General features: G+C 44.3%; 1 protein-coding gene across 1 annotated transcript in view; it reads right to left on the reverse strand.

Annotated features, from left to right (window-relative positions):
- SEC22C (SEC22 homolog C, vesicle trafficking protein) overlaps positions 1 to 20,241 on the reverse strand; it is a 375,963-nt gene that overhangs the window by 149,507 nt on the left and 206,215 nt on the right. The gene's annotated exons all lie outside the window — the stretch shown is intronic.

Below are 20,241 nucleotides of genomic sequence, written 5' to 3' on the forward strand. Positions count from 1 at the left end.
ACATAGGCTCAACCCAGGCAAGCTCCTTGTTATTGGCTGCAAGGGAGAGCGATTGTGATATGCATAACTTTTCATCCGAACTATTACAATTCCTTTGAGTGATGGACTCTGCTACTTTGATATTACAAGGCGGCTGATAATGTAGAAATTCCTGCGCTGCTGCATTCTCACTAAATGTGTGTAACCTAAAGCCACATTCCATCAATTCCGCCCTAAAAGACCATATCAATTTTAGGACATTAACCAAAGGTACATTACAGATCATTCTATAATTGTTGCAACCTGATAAAGAAATGCCATCAAAGTCCTTCGTGGTAAGCATCCTTAATGGAGGGATACATGCCATAAGGTCTAACAGGTATTTCCTATTACTCCTTGCTCCACCTAATATATCTGCATTACCTTCCAGGCCGATGATATTAAAGGCCTTACCCATGGTGGAGGAGTTACCACATTGATCTGTGTCTCGTTCCTGTACATTGACACTGTTTACATTGTGAACTATTGGCATATTTAGGGGTCCCATTCCTGCTCTATCCTCAAGTGGTACATTCCTCATTCCACTCCCCAATCCCAACATATTGTTCATACAATGAAGTGGGGGTCCATGAGCACTTGTTTGCCTGTCATCGGGGCTCATAACCTTCTTTTGTAAATTGAGTTCCTTAATCAGGGCTTCCGAGGCGATTAGGCCTCCTTCCAGTGCTTTTTTCAAGGACTCCACTAAGACTGAATGCGACTCAATTTCAATATCATCAATTGTTTGTAAGGGCTGCATCTCCTGCAATAAGGCTTCAGCTAGAGTGCAGTTATGATGAAACGTTTGACTTGTCACATTGGTGCACTTCCCCCCCCCCCCATTTGGTGGAAGAGAGTGATCAGGCATATTACAATTTTCAGTAACTTTAGGCAGTTTGGGCACAAGCACTGAACTGCCAAAACTACGACCACCCCCCAGGGGAGACTGCACTACCGACTTCCCTATAGGCAGTTCATGGGTTTTACCCAATCCAGTTACTATAATGCAGTCCTCATCTCCGGTGCAACCCATGAAGAGTTGTATTGCCCCCAGGGCATGCTTTTGCATAGGAGCAACATTTATTATTTATCACTAGTGGGTCCTCCTGCTTCTGGCCACTTCCGCCCGGAGTGCTCTCAGAAGAGACCCATTCTTTGCTAGCCTATGTATCTTTAGTCATGCATTTCCTTTCCTCCTGGGAAAAGTAGTTCTTGATATTCGTCTCTTTTTTCTCTACTTTCTCTACTTCAAACATTGGGTCAGATGAAGGGATTTTGGCCTCTTTTTTAACAGGCTCTCCCTTCCTTTCTGCTTCATGCATAATGCATAATGCTTGCTCCAGGTGCCTCTACGCTCGCTACTTGAGCATTACATTTAAGTCGAAGGAGGGCTTGACTTTCTTCGTTTAGTTGCTCAACAGCTATTATGTCATCCTCAATATTAGAGGTGGTTTAGCTTTTCATAATGGTTTTATTAACTTTTAACTGGTCACTGGATGTGCTTTTAGTTTTATTTGTGAGCTCCCTTGCAGATTTTTGCCTCCTCTCAGCTCTTTTGACCGCAAGAGTCTGTAGTTATTTTGTGCGTCTAGTTAAGAAAACTACCTTTTTATCGGTGGCACTGGTGTTCTCTTCCTCTTCCTCCATTTGTTCGATTATTTTCGTTAATGCTGAGGGGCTATCCAAGGACTCACTACCATTCTGTGCCTTCTCGGGAATGAGGTCGCCCTTGCTCTGCAAAATATGTTGCCTAACCTCTAGCGTATACTTCATTGCGATGATATCTGCAATGATTTCTATCATGCCATGGTCCGCTGACCCAGAACATTGCGTACTTTTATCCTCAAAAGGCATCTCATATTTTAGATTGGGACCTGGTTGAAGGTTGCTACATTCCCTGGGAGCTTTTTTCATGTTGGAAGGGCAAGTCTCCCTTGCGAGCATAAAGCCTTCAAACCTGTTAGTCGTAGCAAGGATATCGGCCATCGAGGATTTAATCTCCCTAATCTCGTGATGGGTGTAATCATGCCCTTTGTCCAGTAGATAGAGTATACAGATGATTACGGGGAAGGTGAGAGGAGCTTCTGATACTGTTGGGGAAGATGTGTCAATATTCGTTTCCTCACCATGCATAACAGCATCTCTGCTTATGTGCTCTCCTATATATGATTACACATGTTAGATTTAATGTTCCCTGTAACTGAGTCCTCGTCCCCCTTTGGCAAGTGGCATTCATTAATGGTTTTTTCACATGTGTCCCCTAAAAAAGGAACTGATTGTTCGCTACTAAAGATGTAACCCCATGGGACATTTTTAGTCTTATATTCCTGTCCCTTATGTTTAGCAGTTTGCAACCATATAAGAGAATTGGTGACACTTTAGTTTTATAGAACTCAATGAGGGGGCTTAGTGAAAAGGCACATAATTTACTTGTTATGCCTAACAGCAATGAAATACAGGAACACATTTTCCCATCTAGACGTGCAATCAACTGATCTCGATGCTTCAATACTGAGATCGGGAATCCCAAGTAGCAGATTGAGGGGACTCTTGTAATAGGAATATTATTAAGAGACCAGGTAAAGTGTTTTAGCTTCTTACGGGTGGAAGCAATAATAATACATGATTTACTCTGGTGCATCTCCAAGTTGTTTGTTTTTAAGTATTTTTCTAATCCCTCCAGTTGTCGCTGTAATCCCACTTGTGTATAATCCATCAATATCAGATTATCTGCATAGGCGAGGTACCTTAATTTCAGATTAGGCAAACTGGGGACGAACCCTCCCCCCATTCTTTACTCTTCTTCCACAAATCCACCAGATAGAAATTGAATAGTGTGGGTGCAAGCACACCGCCCTGGCACACACCTCTCTTAACAGGGATTTTATTGGATAATTCCCCTAATATATTTAGACTTACTTTAGTCGAATTATTTGAGTATAGTAGTTGGATCAACGACAGGAGGCCCGGATCTATCCACCACTTAGCCAATTTTTGCCAGAGTCTGGCAATGTTACTGTTAACAAAAGCGGCCGACAAGTCTATTGTGGCCACATACAGTGAACAACCAGTCAGAGGCCCAACATCCGACATACATGCTGTTAGAGTCAGCCCACTGATTAGTGTTCCGCCTCCTCTCCTAAAGCCCGCCTGAAGTGGGCTTAGGATATTAGCCCCCTCGTCCCACCGAGTAAATTCACCCAAAAGTAATGTCGCAAATATCTTCGATGTCATATCGATAAAAGAGATGGGTCTGTAGCATGACGAATATTCTCTCTCGCCCGTTTTAAAAATTGGAATCAGCATTGAACAGGCCCAGGAGAATGGACAGGTATAATCATTCATCGTGTGGGTAGATAGATGGTACAATATATCTGCCCATAAAGGCGTACTACTTTTAATGACACCATTTGGCACACCATCTGGGCCAGACACGCAGGAGTTATTGAGTTTAATGATAATTAACATTATAATGATAATTTTATAATTTATATGTATCAAGTTGTTAAAATGTTCAGCGTTTTGAAGTAAAGCGGTACAGAAACAAAATAAATACAAATACAAATAATAAGCTCTATAGCCGACGGTTCGAAAAAAGGTTTATGTGGAGGAGGCACAGACTCATTTTCCGTCCTTGGCGTGAGCTCTTTACTGCCAATGACTGCATATTTGTTTCCCTTGTTGTTCAAAATCCACCAGTTCCCACAAGTGTCATGCATGGCTATTTTTCCTCAATAAAGCTCGATTTTTCTCAATACATTTCTCAGTACGATAAACTGGACATCAAATTCTAAATTATTGCCTCAACTTTTTTTTCCCTAACAATCCTCCCACTCTTTTAGTGTACACTGTCGAACTTCCCTTCTCAATTGGCATTTACACCTTTGGATTTCCCCATCTTAAGTCTGATCAATCCCAGTTAAAGCGATCTTCGATTGAAAAGGCGGGTTAACCATCCTCCGTTTTCTCAATCTGGACACGATTTCGGGGAGCTTCGTTAGATCAGAGTACAATATCTTTTTGTTTGGGGGAAAGATTTACACACCCTTTAGAGGGATCGAAATTCACTAAGTTTGCGTTAGTACTGTATTGTAATACCCTGTTCCCCTGGGCCGAGATTACCAATGACCCCCACATTTGAAACCACTGCAGTATCCCCTGAATACAGACCCCTCAGGGTTAAGTGTAGCATTGCGTGGTCACTCAAAGTTGTCTTTACAATCTTAAAGTCGACAGCCTCCTCCAGATCTACATTCTTAAGGAAGATGTAATCAATAACATACACACCGCCCCGAAGTGTTGGTTTGATTGCATGAAAGACCAGCTTGACAAAAAGATTTGACCATATTTTACCACAACTAGCTTTGCTTGACAGACGAGAAAGAGGGACGACCCCCTGCCTGTTGTTTAGATCTTCCCAGTCTCTGTCTGTAATCAAGAAGCAACAGTTACAGTCCCCTGCTATAATGACTACCCCTGAAGGATGCTCGCCAGACAATGTTATTGGAATTTTCTCCAAATCTTAAGTACCATTTTCGGCATCCATACATAGGGGGTTAAAGTAAACATTAATCACCAGTGTAACTGTTTTTTTGTGAACTTCATTGACATCACAGATTTTGTTGCTAAAAACGCCTCCGATTTGGCTGGAATTTGCTTAAGGGAATGAAACATTCTGATTCACGGCTGTCAGGAGACCACCCTTGAGCCTCGCCAAGTGAGCCTTTTTTGCCGGCAGTGAGTGAATCGGAAATCCGTCCCATATTGGGTCGCTGCTAAGCCATGTTTCTTGAATGAATATGATGTCAAAAATATCAAGGGGATGCTTCTTAGTGTTAGGAAGGAGTTATAGTAAAGGAGTTATAGCCCTGTGAGTTCCAGCTTGCTATTTGGAGAGTGTCCCTAGAAACCTGGCTGCCTGCCATCGAAGGTGGGATGGGTTGCTGCCAGCCAGCCCCAACTCGGATTTTCAAAGGGCTGAGATGCAGACGAACTTTGTTCTTGATCAAAATACCTTTTTACAATGATCTTAGGGTGGGGTAGGGTTTTGGAGTGTTCACCACACACGCCGCTTGATAACGCTCAAAACCATTCAAAAGAAACGCCTCCTGCTGACTTAACACCAATCTTTCAATCATTTAGGATTCAAAGTGAACAGCGCACTTTCCCAGACACTCTCTGTCGAATAAATGGACACATTTTAGATCAGCCGATGAAATAAAACTGAGGTCGGTCATAGATGCTATTTTAGACAACAGCCTCTGTCGATTTAATGGAATATGCTTTTCCTCTTCAAAGACCGATTCAAATCAAAATCTGACTCTCATTCTTGATAGCCTAACTGTTTTGAACAGTGGGCGTGTATTTAGACGTAGCCCCGCGGCTGGAACTTTTTGGAGATGCTTGCTGTGCTGACAGATTGATTATTTCAGTGTCCCTGGGCGCTGAGAAGCACTTGGTGCAAGTTGGAGAAATTTGTCCCCGAGAAGACTTGTAGTTACACTTCAGCACTGCACCATCACCGTCCTTAGTGGATATAAAGTTAGGACCATTGCCATCCTTTGGCGCAATTTTGGGCTTCACTTGACTATGGTCCTTGGCCAGAGAGGCCGACCTAAGAGGCGTGCCAGTAATCAAATTACCCTTTCTCTGTGGACCCTTTGCTGGCCTTCCAGTTGCTAGAGGAATGCCTTCAGTTTATGACGTCAGGCTTCACAGGAGGCGGAGCGGCCGCTGATCTTCTGGCCGCAGCCATGATTTTCCTTAAGAACTTGCGCAAGCCTTTTCTCCTAGATTTTACATCCGCTTTCATGTGTATGGTTTTCTTTACCATTCGTTGAGGTGTATTTGGCACAGAGATTTCCAGTTGCACACCCATTAGTCCAGAGGCTACCTGGACCTCATTTCCGTTGGCAGTTTTAAGTTGCCTAGATGGATTTTGGTCACTATCAGCCCACTTTACATTTGCTGCAAGTAAGGGCGCATCAGCACCATCCTCTTGTTGGGCTCACACATGCCCAAGAGGAGTGACCGTATCTCTATTAACATACCAGAGTTCGTTCTGACTTCAAAAGCCACTGTATCATACAGTCTAATGAAGGACTACAGGGCTAAATTTACTGCCGCCAATGAGCTCTCTCCTATAAGACGGCATGCCTAGTTTTTAAATGTTTGAAAGGTCTTGCACCCGCGTATTTGGCTGACAAGATTACATCATATCATCCTAAAAGGAACCTACGTTCAAAGGAGAAACTCCTGATCTGTACTCCTCGAACTAAATGTGTATCAAGAGGAGACAGAAGCTTTGGAGCCTTTGGCCCAAAAGTTTGGAATGAACTCCCACTGGAAATAAGAATGTGCGAAACACTGGATATATTTAGGAAGAAACTGAAAACCTTCCTATTTAAATAGGGAGGAACGTGGTGGAACTAGAATTCTACTTCTGCTCTTACTCAGTATTCCAACACTTCAGCAGTAGTTAACATCTGCGCCCGAATACAGTTCATTCTGTCTGGTGCGCTTTATAAATCTTTCAAAATCAAAAATCAAATCAAATATATCAGACGTGTCTTGCGACAGGAACTCATTTCCCAGAGGAAGGCGTATTTGAGCAACCCCCATCTCCCGATAGTCTTTTGGATTCGATGAGTTTAATTTGGACCGATTTGAAATTGAATCTAGAGTCTTTTCACGTGTTCTGAATAGGACCGGGAGACACTGAGTCGGTCTCTTATTCCTTCAATCGCCTGAATTTCATTCTCAAGGCTCACACAGGCTTCAAAGATGGACGCATTTGCTTCTTGTTCAACTTGTGGCAGAACTGAGCCAGAGATATCACAGTCCACCGCAGTATAGTAAAGGCTGCCATCCTTTGCACTCTGTGCCCGCAAGCCTTCAGATTGAATTGCCTGTGCGTACAATATCATTGGCTTCGTTGGGAAAATCAGAGATTTCCCCTTTCCCCACACCAAATGCTGGTGACTTGAGTTCATCTAGATGAACGGTATCAAGGGTGACTGCAGGGGCCGTATTTTTACTGCACAACAGATATAGTTTGTTTTTGGCCAGCATCTTCTTCCCCATGAGGACCACTGATCATCAAGAAAATCGAATCCCTCTGTCTTTCAAATGGCCAGTAGTAGTGGTCAAATGCTGCAGAGCAGGAGTTCAGTACAACTGTGGATAACACAAAGTCACTCACCATGCGTCGCAATTGCTGTTTGAAACAGTGGGTGGAGAACTTTGCAACCAGCGTTTACTATCGCAATCTTCCTGTCCTTGATGCCTGCTTTACTCCCTGTGCAGAGTGCACCCACTCTGCAGCCACTCCGCTCCACGGACTTCATGAGTATTTGTTGTTTAGGTGCAACTCCAAAAGACAGCCAGGAAAGACAGACCAGCAGGATAAACACACCAGCACACTGCACTGACTGCACCCACTCTGCAGTCACTTCGCTCATTAATTAACCACATTCTCTATGGTGTGGATTACTCCACTGACAGCAGAAATGTTCATCCAAGGAGGATTTTAAATTACAGTTGCCCACTGTGGGCAATTGGTTTTAAACCATATATTATTCCAAACCTCTACTCTCTAAGGCAGTGATCCCCAACGTGTAGCTCGCGAGCAACATGTTGCTCTCCTGACCCTAAAATGGTGCTCGCCCGTTGCTCTGGGTCATTGTGTGAAGGCTAAGAAGAAGGACATTCAGATATGAGACAACAATGGCAGTGTACCCTGAGCCAGAACTGTGCAGGAAGGCTAGCCAATCAGCCTACTCTATTTGACAGGCATGACATACTGTTAGGTATTGACGCTTTAGCTGTGGAGGCATCAGTAGAGTGGTCTGAGTGGTGGGGCAGGCCAGGTGGGTGCAGGAAGCAAGGGGGGGCGGTTACAGAAATGAATCTCTTGGGGCTTCAGATGAGACATTCCCAGTGATTGAAGAGAACCTGAAGCACAGAAACTAAGCTGGCCTGGCCACCCATGTGAATACCCATGGTACTGCTCTGTAATCAGAAGTAAAAAGGACTCCCCACTGAATCCACCCTTATTCAGACAATTTCTGTTTTAGCACTCTAAAATGTATATGCAACTTGAAACTCTGGTACACTACGAGGTGCATCGCTGGCTGGATCAAGAATACAATCTACGAAGATAATGTTGCGCCAACTGAGCCTTCCCCCATTGCACTCAGGTAGACCGCAAAGGGGTTAGTCGTCGAATAGTACGAAAAGAAGTAGGAAAATAAGTGACTTGAATGCCCAACTGTCAAGGAAGTTCCAATAAGATTCTTTTGTACATGTATGATTTGCGTTTGTTGCCAAAATGTAATTTTTTGGTCCAAAATGTTCCACAATAATTGCATAATCTTTGTGAAAACATTTTCATCTTCTGATTCTTCTTTCTAGTACGGAAGTGCATTAATGGGAAAAATAATTGAACCAAATGCCTGTGTTTGTGTTCTGGTGACAATTGCCAGCTTCTGTGCCTTTATACAGCTGGTGCCCACATATTGGGCAAATAAGTGGCATGCATGCTCAAACTTTCCTTCTTAAACAATTTGCTTATGCCAGTTTCTTTACATGTGAAGTTTGTGTTTGCGGGCCCCATGCCTCATAATTGGCACAAATGTTACATACTACTTGTAGTGCAGTGCCTGGTGGGAACATTCACATTGTATGATGCTTTGCTTATCTGGCATATGACTAATGGATTTCTAAGGGGAATGAGCTCCAAATTGTGCACACTTAATTAGTGTAGCTACCAATTGCAATTCACTTATGTTACTGAAAATAATTTCTTAGTGACATAGAAATTATTTTTACTTTAGTATAGTGTTTCTTGCTAGATTCTTCCTGCTTCTAAATTCTTTAAGAACGGATATTACCCAATGTAATGTAATGAATTAATCAACCTCAAGCAATGAATGGCTAAGTCGACCCTGCCACAGGTATGAACATGCGAAGTGCAGGCTGACCCCATGTCAAGGGAGTGCACTTAACAATTGAGGTATACAACCATAAACATATCATGTGTACAATATGAAGGAAGAATGCCACCCCTTCTGTAAAGTGGTCTTCAAAAGTTCCAGTTTGTGTACAATGTTACTGGCCCACTAGCATGCTTAAGAATGCACCACTTACAACTATATTTCCCAGGGGATTGCTTGGGGAAAGAGTACCCAAATCCATCAGAAATTGTTTTTTTTTTTATTCCTAATCACTTGTCTTCAATGCAACAGACCTTGAGTGCTTTAAAAAGCACTATTTTCCGCTAGATTTCTTAGGTGGATAACCCTCCCCTCAAACAAAGCCTGGTTGAAATGATATTTAAATTCTACCATATTCTGTCCAGTTTTACTCATCCTGTTCTCCTAAAAATGCCCAATTTGCCCCTAAAGATCCTGACAATCCCTTTGGAGGGATAGATGGGGCAGCACCAAAATAAGCCTTTATATTTTGGAGTAAATGCTACTGTTAAAACGTGCTTAAAAAACATTTACCATTAAATCGCTTGAACATTTCCTGGGAGAGAACTCCAAGCACTCAAATATTTTCATACATCCTGCAATGTTTTTGAATAATTTTGCTGGCCCAGTGCCTAGAAATGCACTGTTTGCCACTTAATTTACTAAAGATTGTATTTCTATACCAGTTTAATGTCAAATGATGTTATGATTTGTTCCAATCATTTTACCACTGAATGCCGATAAATTGCATCAAAGTGCTGAAGTTGCTCACCATTTCATCTGACGCTCAAATGTTGCTCATTGCTAACAAAAGGTTGGGGACCTCTGCTCTAAGGCTTTATATAAAGTGGGTTCGATAGATTGCACTTCTTTACTGAAGCGCACCAGACCTTGGGCCAATCACACAACAGACAAAAAGTTAAATGGTTGTACGAGTTTTTACCCAAGCTCACACTAACAATTAATTATCAAGTGGTATGAAAAGGTCTTGCTGACATTGGGTTGTGTAAGGAACACATGGTGGCAATAGAAAGACAGACACAAGTGACGACCGTTCCATGGTGTTTATTGAACTTGTGCAAGGGTGTGATAAACGCCTATCTAAACCTAAATCTACAGATGGGAGCAAGCTACGACCATCAAATAATAATAATGCAGTCCTAGTAGAGTCTTGTCAAATAAAAAGGGGCTATACTAAAACACCTATTGCCAATTCTTACCACTAAGTTACAAATAATGTGGGGTAATGTTCATGAAAAAGAAAGAAGTGCTCACAAAATAATATGTCAGGGTCCTCGAGCCGTTGGCCTTCCTTCCCCACGTTTTCAGCACCGGGCAAGGCGGGTCACTCAAGCAAAGCACACACTCTGGCTTCTGAGGCACAAGAATACAGTTCCCTTTTCCCAGTTCAGGGCCTTCTGTGTCCAGGTCTCTTGACTTCTCACAAGTCTCTTGACACAGAGTGCCTGCTGTACCAGAAACAACACAAAATGTTCTCTTCAGTATTCAACTTGGGCATTCTCCCTAGAACCCCTCTACCAGGCTCAGATTCTTTTCCTAAGCAAAAAAACTTTGGATCCCCCTGGGCCGGGCTCAGATCCTTTTCATAAACAAAGTTCAATTAGTCTCCCTCAGCCGGGCTCGGAGCAATTTGGATTTACTTTTAACCTATCGAAGACTTTTGAATGTGCACAGGGTTTAGCTTGGCCCGTAGCATGTCCACTTTGATCTTAATATTTCTCTCACACTCAGCATCCGTTGGATACCCAACAGAGACTTTTGAATGAGCACCCACGTGGTGCCGGACCACTCTGTGTATGATCTTTATCTTTGTTTCCCAAAGTTCAGTTACAGAGTTCAACTGTTTCTTTCAGCTAGTGGTGGAGCAGATTAAGTAAGCAGAGTACAAAGCGGCAGTCCTATCAGACCACACGCCACTGACGGTGACATAGCAGATCTCACCGCCTAGGCCCAGGATACCGACATGGAAACTTCGAGCAGAAGCTCTCAAAGATACCATGTTCAGAGAAGATCTTAGGAAAGCAGTACAGGAGTTCTTTGAACTAAATGATGGAAGTGTTGCGTCAGCTGGCACACTTTGGGAAGCATTTAAGGTGGTGATAAGGGGAGCAGTAATATCAAAGTCAGCTGGGCTACTGGGTGGCATAATGGCAGACCTACAAGCCACAGAAAGGGAGATTGAGGATAAAATGCAAGAGAGACTGGACTCCCCAGAAAAGTCGGAGGCGATAAGACACTTAACTGAAAAATGTAAATCCCACTGGGAGAGATTATGTAACCTCAACTATAGGAAATATATAGAGAGACAACATGCGGAAGGGGATAAACCAGGCAGGTTACTAGCCTGGTTGTGTAAGAGTGAGACCCCAAGACAAGTGATCTGAGAGATGCGCCACGAGGATGGCATACTCGAAGACACACAAGAAGGGGTGAATGAGTGCTTTCAGAAATACTATTGTACAGGAGGGCGGGAAATTCACTGACGGGCCCATAGGTCAGTGCTCACCCTCTAGTACTTCTAAGATGGGATAGCTGCACCATGTGAGAGATGGGGGTGCAGGATTCACTTACTCCAACACGACTCAATAATGAGGACTCAGTAGTTTGGCAAAGGGAAGTCTGTTTAATGACAAGTACATCAAACAGGGAAACAAAAAGGAATCAGCATCGTTGCGATCACCTGTCTCGCTCCAACTTCCTCGAACTTCAGTTGAACAGCAATTCTTATAGGCAATATTCGTCATCATTGACGTCTAATTCTAGAAAACTCGTCATGCAATATAATTGCTTAGGAAAGTTAACTTAAGTATAGGTGCTATATCTGTATATGATAACGGAACATGCAGATTGGATAACCCTTATCGGGTGGGCGTCTACACCCCTCGCTCTACATCACACGTCATAGACGTCACTGCAAGTACGACGTCTCATTGGTTCTAAGATATATAGGACCCCAGATAACTTGGTCCATTGTGATTGGTCAGGTTACACCCCTAGACATAAATTTCCGCTTTTAATTAGCAGCATGCAGAATGGACACCCAGGTGCCTGGTGTCCCAAGTTTCACCCTGCCTCCCTTCCATCAATCAGTATCTTGGGCTATGTGTCAAATAGTTTGCTGGGTATGGCCTAGAAACTGTAGCCTCTTATCAGGAAAAGTTATGGCATCCTCGGGTTCTGGGTGACATCAGGCGGTGGTATCTCTTCGCGTCTGGCTGATCACGTGCTAGTTCACCATGAATATGCTTCAGTTCCAGTTTTTAGTGTATTTAATTCTGTTTCGGCCTCGCCACCTGCATGGGCCCCCCTTATCTTGACCTTCATTGGGCAGGCTGGTATGCTTTGAAGTTTGAGTCTTGTTAGCTGACGCTCTCCTCCATTTCTCTGGTTGACCTCGATTTCCTAGGCATGAGCCGTTCTTTGTTGAGTTTTGATTCCGCTCCTTCCCTTGCCTCTGGCTGGGTTACGAAACTTGGCCTGTTAGACCTCTGGCAGCCTGGGTATATTTCTGCTTTACAAAATTGAGTCTTACTTGTACCAATGTGCCTTATTGAGGTAGATATATGGTTGGCACTTGCCGCTCTAATCTTCTACTAAGCATTGCAAGCAGTATCGTTTTCTTAAGCCTCTTGCGTTCCAAGCCTATTTACACATGTTTGACTGGTCGGTTGCTTCCATCTGGTCTCGTAGCAACGTTTCCTTAAGTTTTAACATTGTCTCTTCTCTGTGTCCATTACCTTTATTTTCGTAGCTACCTGCACTGGCGTGATTGTCTTCGATAGCCGTTTTTGTTCTTTCACGAGTCTGGCCAGGCCCCTGTGTCATTTCCACTGGCCTTCCATTAGGGCTCTTTGGGTCTCTTCATGGACCGTCTGTAGATACTCTACGTTTCGTATCAGTGGCTGGTACGGCTGTCTGACAGGGTACCGTGCTGCCCAGGGTTGTCTGGTTATGGGCGCTTCAACAGGCATGGATCTTCTGATGTACACTGGGCAGAGCCCCAGTGCAGCTCTTTGTTGGTTCATTTGTCCCTCATACGTCACATACCTTGGTGAGTACTCTCCTGGTACCTCGAAATGAGGGGTAGGGGTGCAGGCCATGTCTGGGACCTCCTCTACACTATCGTAAATTGTATACTGATAAAATAGAGACAGAGGAAATTGATATAAACGAAGTGCTGCAACATATCATCCTGCCCAGACTCGAGGTAGCCGATAGGGAAAGGCTGCAGGCACCACTGGAATTGGAGGAACTGGAATATGTAATCCGTAACCTACCTACCAATAAGGCACCAGGGGCCGACGGCCTCCCAAGCAAATTTTATAAGACATACATGGCAGACCTGCTTCCACCACTATTGGCTTTGTTAAATGAGGCGTTTGAATAGGGCAGGCTGCCAGGGACTCTGAGGGAAGCGGTTATCATCCCGCATCCCAAGTCGGGCAAAATAGACACTGACTGCCGATCTTACAGACCATTGTCGATGTTAAATCAGGACAGTAAGATCCTCACCGCAGTGATGGCAAACCGATTGAAACCACTAATCAGCAACCTGATACACCATGACCAAACGGGATATGTCCCCCAGCGGAGCATTTCTGATAATCTTAGGAGATTGCACCACGTTATAGACCAGACCGCTGGAAGCTCCCAAGAATTGGTGATAGTCTCACTAGACTCAGTCAAGGCTTTTGACTCTGTTACGTGGCCCCTGGCTACTAGCGGTTCTCAAGAAGTTTGGGATAGGACTGGTGTATCGCCAGTGGGTGAAACTATTGTATAGTGCACCGATAGCCAGAGTCCGGACAGGGACGGTGGTCTCGGAAAGGTGGACACTAGAAAGAGGAACAAGACGAGGCTGCCCCTGGTCCCCGATGTTGCTTATTCTAGCGCTAGAACCACTGGCAGCATACCTCAGATACCAGTATGGGGAGGTGGGCATTACAACAAAAGGTGGGCAGCACCCAATATCATTGTATGCGGATTACATGCTATTGTACCTGACATACCCTGAATAAAACTTACAATATATACTAGAGGTACTAGATCGATATGCACTAGTATCAGGTATAACGGTTAACCCACGAAAGTCCATGATATTCCTGCTAGGGAGATATATGGGAATGCCTCCAGATACACTACCAGTGTTACAGATTGAATGGGCGGTAGACACCTTTAGATACCTGGGGATAAATGTGTATCATAAGGTTGAAGAGGAACACAAGAATAACACAGAGAAAGCAATAGAGGGGATCCAACGCAGTATGACATTACCGACTAGGCTGCCCCTGACCATGATGGGAAGGACGGCATTGCTCAAAATATAGTGTTGCCCAGGCTGCTACACAATTTTGCAAATGTTCCGTATTCAATAACGAAACGTTTTTTCAATAAACTCAGTAACATGTGCATAGGGTTCCTCTGGCATAACGCTAGGAATCGGGTAGCCCTATGGAAATTACAAAACCCACACGATCGGGCGGGTATTAAACTACCCAATTTTGGAATGTACTACTTAGCGGGCCAATTGTAATATGTAGCTAGATGGCTTTCTGATGATATCACATCAGAGTCCAGAGTATTAAGGGCGGAATGCACACCATATTTCCTGAATGAATGGATGTGGGGAACAGAGCCACCGAAAAGTAGGAGAGCGGCATTACTGACCCTGGGAAAGAAGATCTGGCATAGGACCTGCGTAAAGTTGGGTAGCCGGACACCGTGCTCCTTGCAGATCCCTCTTGTGACACTGCAGGGGATAGATGACCAACTGAGAAGCGCCATAAGGGAACACTGGGAACAGGTAGGGGTGACAACAGTTGGGGATGTGTGGCAAGGAGGTGGCAGAATAGGGTTTGACAGTTTAAGAGAGGACACACGTCTACACAGCGGGCAGTATATCACATATGTGAGACTGATGGCAATGTTAAAAAAGATGTGGTCGGAAGAAGAACTGGCCCAGCAGCCAGACGAGGCCATAGAAATGTTCCAAGCAGTGTCAGAGGGAGGACAAGAGGTCTCCAGAATTTACGAATTATTGATGTCTAAAGTGGGAAAAGAGGTGGTTCAGATGAGGCGAGACTGGGAAGAAGACAGTGAGGAGACAATAAGTGATGGTCTATGGGAAAGGATACAAGGGACCCATAAAAAAGTGTTGAGGAATGCCCGATTACAACAGATTCAATTGTATATCACTCAGAGCATATATGACCCCCAAGAGAATTACTAAGTTTGCAAACACGGTTACACAGCGATGCCCAAAAAGTGGGGTAGAAAATGCTGGGATGGTACACATGTTTTGGGCTTGTCCCGAAATAGCGAGATATTGGTGGGAAATAGCAGACCGACTGGCTACCAGAGGGATCGAACTGGTGGTAGACTCCCTGTGGGCATGTATGGTGGGGGGCTTCCCTAGACCACGCAAACTCAAGCATGTGTGCAAGCTCAAAGATCTGGCCTATATTTTAGCAAAACCAAGGATAGCCATGGGATGCAAAGCTCAGGCGAGACCCAAGGTAGATACCTGGTGGAGGGACCTCCTGCAGTGGGCCGAGCCTGAAACAGTGGTCTGGAGGGAGGCAGCATGTAGAGGAAGCGAAGAGGAAGCAGAAACATTGATGGCATGGCAGCATCTGATTGCATCACTAACGTGCTTGGGACCCGACGAATTGACACAGATAACTCCCTGGATTATGGAGAAGAAGAGACAGTTGTGGACTAGTGGACCGTGCTAGCCCCTTATAGAGACTTAATAGGGGGGACGGGAAGAAAAGGGGGGATGTTGGGGTTTGAGCAGTTTATGCACCATGTTAAGGTGCACTGTTTCTTATGAAACTAATAAAATGTTTAATTTAAAAAAAACTGTTTCTTTCAGCTTTCAATTGTATTTGCATCGCTTATCCCAAATGCTTCACACACTGTTCTCTTTATACAATGTTGCTGCTTGCAATCTTGGTTCAAAAACACAAGCCAGTTTGGTATCCGTCTCTCCGACTCACTGACTGTGCTTTCTTTTCGGACTCCGCTTTGTTGTAGGAGCCAAGGACAGTACCACAGCAGCCATTGCTCCTCTCCGCTTTGGCTATGGACGCAGCAGAGCCCCGGGTACCTCCGACACACTGTACAGGTTTGATCAGCCTTAGTTCTTGGTCTTCGGTTTCTTACTTTAAAAGGTTCCGGAAATTAACGGTCTTTATGGGTCAAGGGTGCTTCCCTCCTTGCAACCATCTTCGGTCTCGACGTCTTTCTCCTTGTATTAAACTGCCATCTTGCAACTGCTGTTTCTACGTGTGTTGCCTCGCTCAGAGTGTGCTTTCGTGCTCCGCATTTTATCCATATGTGTGATGGAAGTCAGGTGTATGTAATGATCTGTAATTGCCCCACCTTGCCTGACCATGGTGTTGGGACATGTCAGGTATACGGCTCTGGTGTTAGTCCGTTGTCGCTGACAGTGAACTGTCCGTGAGAAAATGTTTGGGTCGGGAAAGGAGGGGAGGGGGTTGAGTTCCTAGGTATCCAAAAGTTGTTACAAGGAAGAGGATACCGCGTCTCACCCTCCGGTGTCCCACTTCCACTCACCGAAGACCCCTCATTCAGGTGATCCTCCCGCACTGGTCCACCCCCAGCACCCCCAAGAACTGGATCCAAAAGCGATGGCTGTGTCCTGGCCACCTGGATGACAGATCCCAGGGACTAGCAGGTGAGACACCTTCAGGTTTCTCACAGTTGCCTTGCGCAAAGATCATGATCTTGGCCAGATTTGCTCACATCACCCATCAAAGGAAACTCACAATTATTAGGTTTGGTGTATCCCAGTAAGCATATGAATAAGGCTGAAAGGGGAGAGAAATTGTAATGGCTGACTAACCATGCAAAGGCCTTTCATGTGTGCAAATCACTAGAATCCTCATCCAAATAGGCTATGTAAGGTCTTTCATTCTTGAGAAATAAATCAATTTTTTACAGACACAGGAGGTCTACATGACCATGTGCAATTGTAACGCCAGCATACAAAACCAAATTTGAGCCATATGTAATATCGACACTTCAAATCTACTTGTTGTTTACTTGCATAAAGATACAGTACTCCATTCTCAGAGTATCTTCTTTTTTCTTCACTTGTGTTCACAAAGTCTTAACATGGGCAGAACTATGTATATCTGATGTCTTTTATACTCTATCAACTTACATGTACCTCTTTATAAAAACAGATGCTTTTGTTTCACTTTTGTAGAGGCTAGCAACGGTCCAAATAAACAAAATTAAAGTCTATATACATTGGAAATGGCAGCATTAAGGCAGTGGTCGAAGAGTACTAAAAGAAGTAGTGGAAATATGTTACCTGCTAGCCTTCCTCTGCTCACCACAAACCCCATCACCACGCCCCCTACGACGTGCATCCCAAACTCCCAAACAAACACACCTGCTGTTTAAGGGAATGTTCAGTGCAGTGCACTGAAGTGCAAGTTTCAAATTCTTCCTACAATTTCATTTTAAAAGTAAATCATTCCAGAACAATTTATTTTTCAAATTAAAGCATAGGAACAGTAACACTTTCTTGTTAAAAAGTAGAGGACGCTGCTCCCAACCGCTTCAACCACTGTGTTAAGGCCAGTAAAAACACTCACTCTGAACAAAGTCCATCACATTACAAATGAAACTAACTCAAAAAAAGAAGTGCTGTAGAACTACTTCAGGAGATTCTAAATATAGTATTAATGCAAGGGTATTCAGAGATAGTGGGCATCATTACGAGTCCGGCGGTAACCGTGGCGGTAAAACCGCCTGGTTACCGCCGGACTCGTATTACCATTCCGCCTCCGTGATTCCCGGAATTACCGAGGCATTACAACCCCGGTTTTCCGGGAATCACGGAGGCGGAATGGTGTTAATCCCCATTCCCATCGAGTCCTAGGACTCGATGGGAATGGGGATCATGGAAACACCGGCAGCATCTCGTAATGCTGCCGGTGTTTCCGCGTCCGCCTGCAGGCGGGCGGTGTTAAACCCGCCAGGTCAGACCTGGCGGGAACATCACCTCCCGCCTGCAGGAGTTGTGATCGCCCGGCATGGAAACAACGGTGGCGGCGGGTTTACCGCCACCGTTGTTTCCATACTAGGCGATTTGTAATGAGGCCCAATGTCTCTGTGAAAATGGTCACCAAGTGGTGACATTTCCCTAAATCAAACACTTTCCCCAAATATTCTAGGATTGCAGGTAATAATATATAACTATACCACTCCTAAAATATTTGGGAAAATAATTTTAGGAGTCAGGAAAAAAAAAAGTCACCTATCTGGTGACTTTTTCACAGCAAAATTATCACATGGAACCAATGCAATGCGACATGCTACTACTACAAACACTACTAGTACTACTACTCAAGAGAAATGAGTTAAAAGTAAAATATGAGATTCATTAAAACACATAAAAATTGGTGGTTTCCTGAAACTTTGTTGTTCCTTCACAAGGGATCCAAGAGGTCTCATTGCCTCCTCCAGTGTCCCCTGACAGTGGTGACGTGTCCATAATATGTGACAGCGCAGTGCCCTGCCACTAATTATTGAGACCCAAGAGGTCATTCACTGTGTAACCAAAGTGCTGCTTCACCTGCGGCCATCAGCCAAGGGTACACTTCTGGGCCAGCCAGTGTTGCAGATACCAGGTTTCCCCTTTGCATAAAGTATCTCACCCGGCACACGCCCAACAGTCTATGAAAGGCTGGAAATCTTCTGCTTTCCCAGCCTTGCCTGGCCCATTGGGCATGCTGGCTGGAGTTCTGCAGGCCCATTTTATATGAGGGGGTGCCCTTGAGCACCCTACACACAAGTGACTCTCACAATGTTAACCAATTATTGCACCGGCCAGCACTACTAGGTTCTGTGGGAGTTGAGTTGCTTAGCAATATCACAGATGCAGCTTTCCAGCATGTATTGTACCTCTTTCCTTCTTCCCTTTCTGGGTTACCTTTTCCGGTCATAGACGACTGGGTTCTCGATCTACAGCAGTGTTTTTACTCTGGCACTATAGGCAATCCAACAAAACAATTGAAAGGCCCTTCTCAGTCTACTTCTCCTTCCTTCCTCTATATTATTTAAGTTTCATGAATCAAAATGACCCAATCACATAAAGTTTAACAGATGCAATAAACACAGGGTACCTATCTTGTTTCTCTGGCGATGACAATCCGCCACAGTAAGCTACCTAACATTTAAAGCAAGGGTTCTGGAGTAGTGGCGGAGTGATGAGATAAGTAAACCTGCAGAACTATCTGAAATCGATAGAACTGAGTTAGGATCAGCTTATACCCTAAATAAAACCACACATGTATAGGCTACCTTAAGCCACCCCACCAAATCACATGCCAGGCCACCCACACAATGGTTTTGGTGGCCAGCAAAACAGATTGGCCTCATAAACGACCTAATATTCAGGTCCACCCAGACAACGTGTGTAATGGTGCGTTTACATCTAGCAACTGGCCTAAACTAATTTAAACCACAACTGAGGATACAGGTCTGGGCTCAGAGGGAGCCCATGTATGCACAACAGCTATTATTGGCCTGCCTCCTGGTATCCCAAGACAGAGGGCACAAAAACAAAATGGCTGAGAGCAGGACTTCAAAAAAATACATACCCCAATGTCTGTCAATAAGGTACACTGGGCTATTAACACAGTAAACGGGCTGGCACTCTTGCTGAAGCCAAAACTGAATTACAGCTACCACCAGCCTACTCCCCAAAACCAATGTACTACCATGTGGCCATGTACTCAAAAAAGGTTGCAGTGGCATGGGGTCTTCAGTGGAAGTCCCTCTGACCACAGAAGGATGCCAGATATCCTTTAAAAATAATAGGAAAACACAACAAGTTAAGGGGTTCCATAAAAGGGAGAGCAGAACTCCCAAAATGCAACCTACTCCAATACCATGCAAAAGTTAAAGTGATCTGTCAAGATGGGGGAGTAGTGAAACTTAAGGTTACATTTTTAGTGTGGTGGACTTTTTGGTGCAGAAGTAATGCATTTGGAGTGCTTGTGACGTAACCTTGGCATTGCCAATGTTTGTAGTGTTCACCTTTTTAAGAAGCAACCTTAACTCTGAAGATTGCTCTAGAAAAGGGGAATGTCTGTAGTTTACCCTCCTGAAAGATACTAATTCAATCAGTTAAAAATGGACTACAGCAGAGTACATCTCCCCTAGCTGGCCCACTGTGCAGATATGCTTCCAC

The sequence above is a fragment of the Ambystoma mexicanum genome, chromosome 2q, assembly GCF_040938575.1.
Source record: "Ambystoma mexicanum isolate Mex_15411 chromosome 2q, UKY_AmexF1_1, whole genome shotgun sequence".
NCBI classification, from domain to species: domain Eukaryota; kingdom Metazoa; phylum Chordata; class Amphibia; order Caudata; family Ambystomatidae; genus Ambystoma; species Ambystoma mexicanum.